Here is an 8,095-nt window from a genome sequence, read left to right on the forward strand (position 1 = left end):
AGTTACTTTTAATGATTTATTTTATTTAACCCAATATATTCCAAAATGTTATTTTAACATGTAATCAACATAAAAATTGAGATTCTTTGATTTTTTTCTTTGTTTTTCTTAATCCTAATCTGAGGATATTTTTCCATTGAGTTTTAGAGAGAGTAGAAGGGAGAGGGAGAGAGAGAGAAACATCAATGTGCGAGAATACATGAATTTAGTTGCCTCCTGCACATGCCCTGACCAAGGCTGGGGAACTTGCAACTGAGTTACGTGCCCTTGACCAGAATCAAGCCTGGGACTCTTCAGTCTGTGGCTCTATCCACTGAGCCAAACCGGCTAGGGCTGTTTTTTTCTTTCTTACACAAAGTCTTGGGGAAACACTAACTGTCGTACATGTGGAGCACAGTTCAAAGTGGACTAGCCACGTCTCAAGTGCTCACTGGCCACATATGGCCACCAGAGTGGACACTGCGGCTCTAAACCCATGGTTTCCACACTTTAGCTGCATTACATCACCTGGGGGGCACCGAGAGGCAGGTGAATCCTTCTGTCTGCCACACTCATTCAGTCCCAGAGTTGTTATATTTTTTTAAAATCCTCACCCAAGGATATGTTTTTATTGCTTTTGTAGAAGAGGAATGGAAAGAGAGAAACATCGATGAGGGAACATCAACTGGTTGCCTTCCGTACATGCCCTGTGCTCTGACAGGGGAACAAACTGGCAACCTAGGTGTGTGCTCTGACCAGGAATTGAACCTGCAGCACTCCAACCAACTGGACCACCCAGCCTGGGCATCACCCCCAGAGTTTGGGTTCATTATGTCTGGGATGGGCCCCAGAATTTGCATTTCCGAAAAATTCGACAGTGATACTGACACTGGTCTCTGGACCACACTTTGAAAACCATTCTTCTAGATCAGAGATTATAAACTGGTAACGATAGGTTGGATCCCGCTGGCAGAACCACGTAGTGTTTTAAAATAATTTATGGTATTACCAACATTTAAAAACAGGTGGATTTCCCATAAAACTATGGACTCCAAGCTTCTGTAAAAACTGTATAAGTATGATTATCTAGGGCTACATTTCTGCCTGGCAATAAGCAGCAGGAGCCAAACTCAAGTGCCCTCTCTTGGAAGGTCATGAAGGCCCACTTCACTCTTACAATCCCAAGGCCCTGGCTGTAATTGAGTTGGCATCCCCAAACCTAGACCTTTTAGATTCCCCAGAACCTAAACACACCGCCCTCTCTCTTGCCTCTGTGGCCTGATACATGGGGTTCTCTCTTCGGGAGCGTTGTGACCAGCACCACCACACCAGCCTGGCTTACTCCCATTTGCCCTTAGGCCTCAGCTGAGATGCCACTCTCTCTAGAAAGCCTGCTCTCCTCTCTCTATGACTGAGTACAGGTGCCTCCTCTGTGTGCTTTCCTAGAAGCCTGTGCGTCCCCCATCAACACTACCATACATTGCTGTAAATTCCCACTAGCTTGCCTGTCTTTCCCATCATTCTGTGAATTTCCTGAGGGAAGGGACCACCTTCTTTCTTATTCAACACTGTATCCTAGCGTCTAGCCCTGGAACAGACTGGCACCTAGCTGATGTTCAATAAATATCCATTGAATGAATGAATGAAGACATAAAACAGCTAGGAGAGATCTTTAATATTATCCAACTCTGACTTTCCCCTAGAGGCTGAAATGGGATCTTAGCTGTATTCTGAATTCCAGAGGAAAACAAGAACAAAAAGGCAAATGGTACATTTTAATTAAATTTCTTTCAAAACTACAAAAAGAATTATTTAAAAGAATCCACTAGCTTGAGCTTCATTTCACCCTGCTCCATTTACTGAAAGCCAGAAATGATGAAATAAGCACAATACTCCTGTATTATCAAGTTACAGACTCCTGTCCTATTTACCGCATATCCTGCATATCATCTGTACTCTACATTGTTTTCCTGGCTTAAGACGAACAGAAAATTCTTTCCTCCAATTAAGAGAGTCAGTATTTTTTTAGAGATTCTTGGAACTTGACACTAAAAGTTTACAAGAGAGGAGACAGAGAGAGATTCTATATTCATGCCAGCCAATGCACTGGGCACTTAGGAAATGACAAAAATATAAAAGGTAGAAATTATGTTCTGAAGGACCTCATCATCGGTAGAAAGGATAAGTCCTGGACACAAGTAAATGTAACATGAGATTAGAAGAGGCCAGTGTCATGTGACAAGTAAAGAATGGCATTTGAGCCCTAGCTGGTTTGGCTCAGTGGATGGAGTGTTGGCCTGCAGACTGAAGGGTCCTGGGTTCGATTCTGGTCAAGGGCACATGCCCGCGTTGTAGGCTCAATCCCCAGTATGGGGCGTGCAGGAGGCAACCAATCAGTGATTCTCTCTCATCATTGATGCTTCTGTCTCTCCCTCTCCCTTCCTCCCTGAAATCAGTAAAAAATATTTTTTTTAAAGAAAAGAATGGCGTGTGAGAATTCGGGGGGTCGGGGATAGGGGTCAGGGAAGAAGTTCTTCCAGCCCCGAGTGACGTCTGGGACCTGGTGTGACAACGGCAGCGTCTGACCCCATCTCTCAATAAGATTCAGAAGATCTATGTCCTTCAACAAATCATATTTCTTCTCATGTACATTCTGAAATATATTTTCAATCTTTTTAAAAATGCATAATATATGAAAATGTAGCTTAGTTTAATCGAAAAAGGTTTGCAGTCCCTGGGAAGCAGAATTTTAGACCTGGCTTTGCCCAAAGCTAGTATCTGACCTTCAGAAGTTTCTTAATATTTCTGGACCTGAGTGTTCTCATCTGTAAGCTGAGCTGGTAACAAATGATCTCTAAAGTCCTTTCTGACACCAGCACTCGAGGAGTGTCTATATTCTCAATTTTTATGCTGATTAGACTTTTGTGTTTAAATGCAATTAGTTTTGCCATGTGCTTCACAATAAATTCAGGCTTTGCAATACTTCATTATGCGCAGAGGCAGCCATGCCATTGCTTAGGAGACAAATGAAGTGTCAGCTTCATGTGAAGAAAATGATTGGAGATTATGTGTCTGGAGGGGAAGAGAAACTCTTACATTCAGAAGTGAAATAATAACTTCAGGAGGTCTTACGAAGACTATGGAAATGGTCTTTGGCGTCAGATAATTAAAAAGGAAGACTGCAGGACTCGGTTCACAGATGCAGTGGAAAGAGGGGATGCGTCCCATTAAATAAACAGCATTTCTTTAGTCCTGTCAGGGAAGAGGGAGAGGAAGGAAGAACAGGCTGATATATTTCTTAAATCCTTAGAAATGGCATTCAATCAATTTTAAGAAATGCCTTTGCTAAGGAGTGTGACCATGATTTGCATACTTCCTTGTCTACTTGACACCGGTTTGTCACTAGTGAAGATACTTGCTTTGAAGCAGTGCTCAGACAAATTAAATGAAATAGCCCAGGAGGAAGAAGGTGGTGAAATCCACTGGAAAGCCCCTATGGAACTGGGGCCAGTCATCTTTCACTCAACCTGGCTCGACACCAAATGGTGTTCAGTGACACTGATGGACAAAGATGGAGTCACTCCCGGACACATCAAAGTTCCTATCCAAGAAGCAAGACTGTGAACATAAGAAATTTCAAACTGATTTGTTATTCTTAAGTTAGTTGCTTCGCTGAAATTTGAGAACACAGGAAAGGTTCCCAAACAGTGAGATGCCTCCAGTAGCACTGATATTTCTCTGTCTTCCCATTGGAGCTACAGTAAAAATAGTCTTCTCTCTGATCCATGGAAGGAAAACAAGTCAAAGGCAAGAGGATACACACAGCTTAGGGGACACCCCAGGTCTTGGCTCCCTGCTCATCCAAGTTCAGGCACTGGTTTAGCTGCCTCACCATGGGTTTGGCAGTTAACGCAGCCGTAGCCAAGAGGGTAGAGCCCTGGCAGCAAACATGGAGGGGATTTGGAGACACAGAACCAGGACACTGACAGGCTTGAGTTCTTTGTAGCTGATCTCGGGCGAGTTTGCCCACAAAGAAAAAGAAGGTGGAAAACAGGAGGAGACAGAGGATCAGAGGAGTCACCCAAGGTCATAGAACTAGTGAGCGGCGGAAGCAGATTGAAGCCCAGTGTCCTGCTTCCTGCTTCGCTCACTGGATAAAGATGGGCAAGGACCTTATTTTACTTGGAAGGAAGAGCGGAACAGCGAGATTTGGAGCCACGTGGATCTGGGCTGAATCCCAGTGAAGTGTGTGAGGAAATGAACGAATGCAGGTAGAGGGCGGGGCATGCACATGCCCCCCAGTGAGTGAGTGTTTTGTCTTTCTCATCCCCAATCCGTCTGTCCAATGGCAAACCTTACTGATAAGTGGTTTCCATTTTCACTACAAGGTTCAGGAATAATCTTTCTTAACAAAATGCAAGCATGTGGAAAAGACAACCTCTGTTGTGATGTATTATTTTTAAAGCTTTTCATCCACTTTTTACTAAATAATGATAATACTTGCTAACTTTGTTGTGGCTGTAGTATATACTAAACACAGGTCCACTAGAAATAATCCTCAAAATGAGTCTACAAGCAGAGGCTGTTATGATTTCTCTTTCACACGTGAGGACAGCGGGCCTGGAGGGTTAAGCACCTTGTCCAAGGTCACTCACTAAGTGGCAGAGCCAGGATTCACGCGGACAGTGTGGTGCCAGAGCCCTGCCCTGTTTTTAATCCCTCTGCTAGGCTGCCTTCTAACTATTCTCTACTAAGTGTCTATAAGGTAGATCTAAGACAGTATTAATCAGAGTAGAATCAACAGAAGCACAAACACATCTAAGCTCATTTATTATCAACTTTAGAGACAAAAATCTATCCCAGGGAAAGAGTATTTTGGAGTGATTACAAATCCTTAACAATACAATCAATTAATTGGCCTATAGCTATCGATATCTCTTCTTTCCCCCAGATGTTTGTGTTTCCACAATTGAACCTCAAGAGAAACCACAATTCAGTGAATCACATATTATCCTGTGTATTTTCAATCAGAAAAAGTTATTTAGCTCCTAATATGAACAGATTATTGCATAAGACATGTCAACACAAGTAGGGAATGAAAAAAATAGAACATATGGCTGTGCTAACCTGTGGAAATTCTTATACCGAGAAACCTGTAGAAATTATTATAGCCAACATGATAAATGAAGTAAAATATCACTAACTCACTATTATTTTTGGTTCAGTTCAGAACAGCAGACATTTACCAGTGAAGAAATTGAAGGAGGAGGATTTTTGTTTAAGAAAACAACCTTCAAGCAGCTGCAAGCACTCTAGAGGCATCATTTCATCTTAATGATAGATATTCTGGTTATTAATAGTCAATATTAATGTTGCAGTTGCTACCCAGCTGGCATGGCTCAGCGGTTGACTGTCGACCTATGAACCAGGAGGTCACAGTTTGATTCCCGGTCAGGTCATATGGCTGGGTTGTGGGCTAGATCCTCAATGTGGGACTTGCAGGAGGCAGCCAATCAATGACTCTCTCTCATCATTGATGTTTCTCTCTCTCTCTCTCTCTCTCTCTCCCTCTCCCTTCCTCTCTGAAATCAATAAAAATGTATTTTAAAAAATATTGCAGTTGCTGTAATTGGGGTGCCTTGCCAGCCCATTCCTCCTTATTTGGAGCCTCCCTTTTACCCAAAACCCCAGTGGAGGGAAGAGCCTGAGCGGTCATCCCTCCAGCTGAATCTTCACATAGGCTTAGTAGCCAATCAGATTTTCCTTTTTGTGGGAATTTGAAGTCAAGACACAGAGACCACATTTAGGTGTTGTTGGAGTTGAATCAATGGCAGAACTAAAAAAAAAATGATAAAGCAGAGAATTTAAAGTTGGAGGAAATAGCAGACGCCCAAAGAGGTTCAGGGACAAGATCAAGCTGACTCTGGAAAGGCCCAAGAATTCTTAACTTCATAGTTTCAGTTCCTACATGACCGGGTTGAGGAAATAAAGACCTCAGACTCATAATTTTTAAAATAACACTTGGTTAATTATATGCATTGCCTTGCCCAAAGAAAGCAGGAAACAGATCTTTTGTGGTCAGCAGGGACAAGTCCCTAGTCTCAGGCAGAGGAGAGACCATATGTAACTGCTTGAATGGGCAAGGCAGGCCTTGAGAGTATGTGTTAGCACATTTTTAAAAGACTATTAGAAAAGACTGCAATGTTTGCCATTGAAATACTATAGGCCAGTCATTTTGTAAGCATTTTAGTTTCTTTCTCCACAGACATGGAGGGCAGGCTTTGTATGGATGGGTTGATTTCTTTATCGACCTGGCTGTCCTTGGTTACTAGCCCTGTGTGTTCAATAAGGTCATCTCTTACTGGCTTTCACTGCTTTCACTGCAATCTTAGGTTGGGCTCTCCCAGGAGTAGACCAAGACAAAGATTTGAGTGCAAGCAGTTTGGGAGGTGACCCCCCAGAAGTGGCAGGGGAGTGGGAAATGGAACCAAAGAAGGGAAGAAAGCTAAGGCAATGTGTGTTGAGATGGTTGAAGCTGTGGGTCACTGGGGTGCAATCCCACTGGGGACTCTAGGAGACTACGTAGAAATGCCTGAATTGTCCCACCGGAACGATGAGCAGCTGAGGTACTTCTCCGCTGACTCCTCCTCGCCATTGCTTGAGGCTCCTCTGCAGAGATGGTTAATTTCCCGAAATTCTATCCCAGTGGTCCGCAAACTCATTAGTCAACAGAGCCAAATATCAACAGTACAATGATTGAAATTTCTTTTGAGAGCCAAATTTTTTAAACTTAAACTATATAGGTAGGTACATTGTTATCAACTTAATTAGGGTACTCCTAAGGCTTAGGAAGAGCCACACTGAAGGGGCCAAAGAGCCGCATGTGGCTCGCGAGCCACAGTTTGCTGACCACGGCATCCTGTCCCTGCAGCCAGAGACAGCGCTTAGGTGGACTTTCAGTAAAGACTGATGACATGTGAGGATGGTGAGTGCTGGGGAAGGTGAGAGGGGCACCAAGAGCACTGCAGCCCTGTCTCTTAAGCTTGAGTCCCTCTTTTTTTCAACCAAGTGACTCTTAATAGAACAAGTTCCACTAGAACAGCCTTTGGTAGCAGAATTTACAGTTTAAGGAAACAAATCTTCACTTCCATTCATTCTAACTGATCTCCCCTCTCTCAAGCCCCCATTGTCTGAATTCAAGTCATTTTATTGAATTACTAAAGTTGATTCTACATTATAAAAATTTCAATAAAGTTACAGGAAGGCAACTGAAATTAGACCTAAATCTAATGGGCCTGACAGTTTCCTTCACTCACAAAGTCTCCTCTTATTAATTACTTCTAGGCAAGTGGCAGAAGTGTGTCGTGAATTAGAGAGCTGCTCAGCCATCCATCTTCCACACGAAGAATTAACGACATCGCAAAACCAGACAGAAATGACTAGACACGTGATACAAAATCCTTTAATGTTCACTATAAAAAAATAGCGAGCGGGGTCAGAGTCAATGAGAAAAAGTTTGTTTTCCTGTATTGAAAAATGGAACTGACGCAAAAGGCCAAGGCTCAAACATAGATAATTTATGGTCCTACCTCTGCATTTCTCCTGGTCTTAGAATGCGAGTCCTCACTTAACACTGCTGTGTATTATTTTAGAAGGATGTTAACCCAACCATTGTACCCAGGGATAGATTTTATAAGCTATAAAATGATGACAAAATTCTAGACCATCCAGGGGGAAGGCTGGGAATTACCAGGGTGTGGCCCAATGTTTGGAACTGAAGGACCAATGATGCGTTTGCTGACCGACTGGATGAATAAATAACATTTAGCTTTCCGATCTAGGGGATTTCAGTTGTAGCAAAAATAAACAATGCTACTAATACCGCTTCTATAACATCTTCTAAAACCAATTATGGTTATGTGAAACGATTTTAATTCACTTATTTCTAATCCTCACAAATCTGATCATTGAAAAGGACCTCACAGTACAGTGGGGTAGAGTGGGTAAAGCGCTAGGTAGAAATTTAGGGGCTGGAACAAACTCCGTCTCTAGTCAAAGGGGAAATCTTAGATGTATCACTCCCTCTCTCTATGGTACTAACTAAACTCTATTGATC

The 8,095-nt window shown here is 42.6% G+C and overlaps 1 protein-coding gene across 2 annotated transcripts in view; it reads left to right on the plus strand.

Annotated features, from left to right (window-relative positions):
- Positions 1–7,450, plus strand: part of SMARCA2 (SWI/SNF related, matrix associated, actin dependent regulator of chromatin, subfamily a, member 2) — a 181,735-nt gene extending 174,285 nt beyond the window's left edge. The window contains exon 34 of one of the 2 annotated variants that reach the window (XR_004971289.1): positions 7,324–7,450. The gene's annotated coding sequence lies outside the window, so the exon portion shown is untranslated. Of the gene's footprint in view, positions 1–5,204; positions 5,224–7,323 lie in introns of those variants that run through there. The other variant, XR_004971288.1, reaches the window with a different exon arrangement.
- The last annotated feature ends 645 nt before the right edge of the window (positions 7,451–8,095 follow it).

The sequence above is a fragment of the Myotis myotis genome, unplaced genomic scaffold (assembly GCF_014108235.1).
Source record: "Myotis myotis isolate mMyoMyo1 unplaced genomic scaffold, mMyoMyo1.p scaffold_m19_p_12, whole genome shotgun sequence".
In the NCBI taxonomy this organism is placed as follows: Eukaryota; Metazoa; Chordata; class Mammalia; order Chiroptera; family Vespertilionidae; genus Myotis; species Myotis myotis.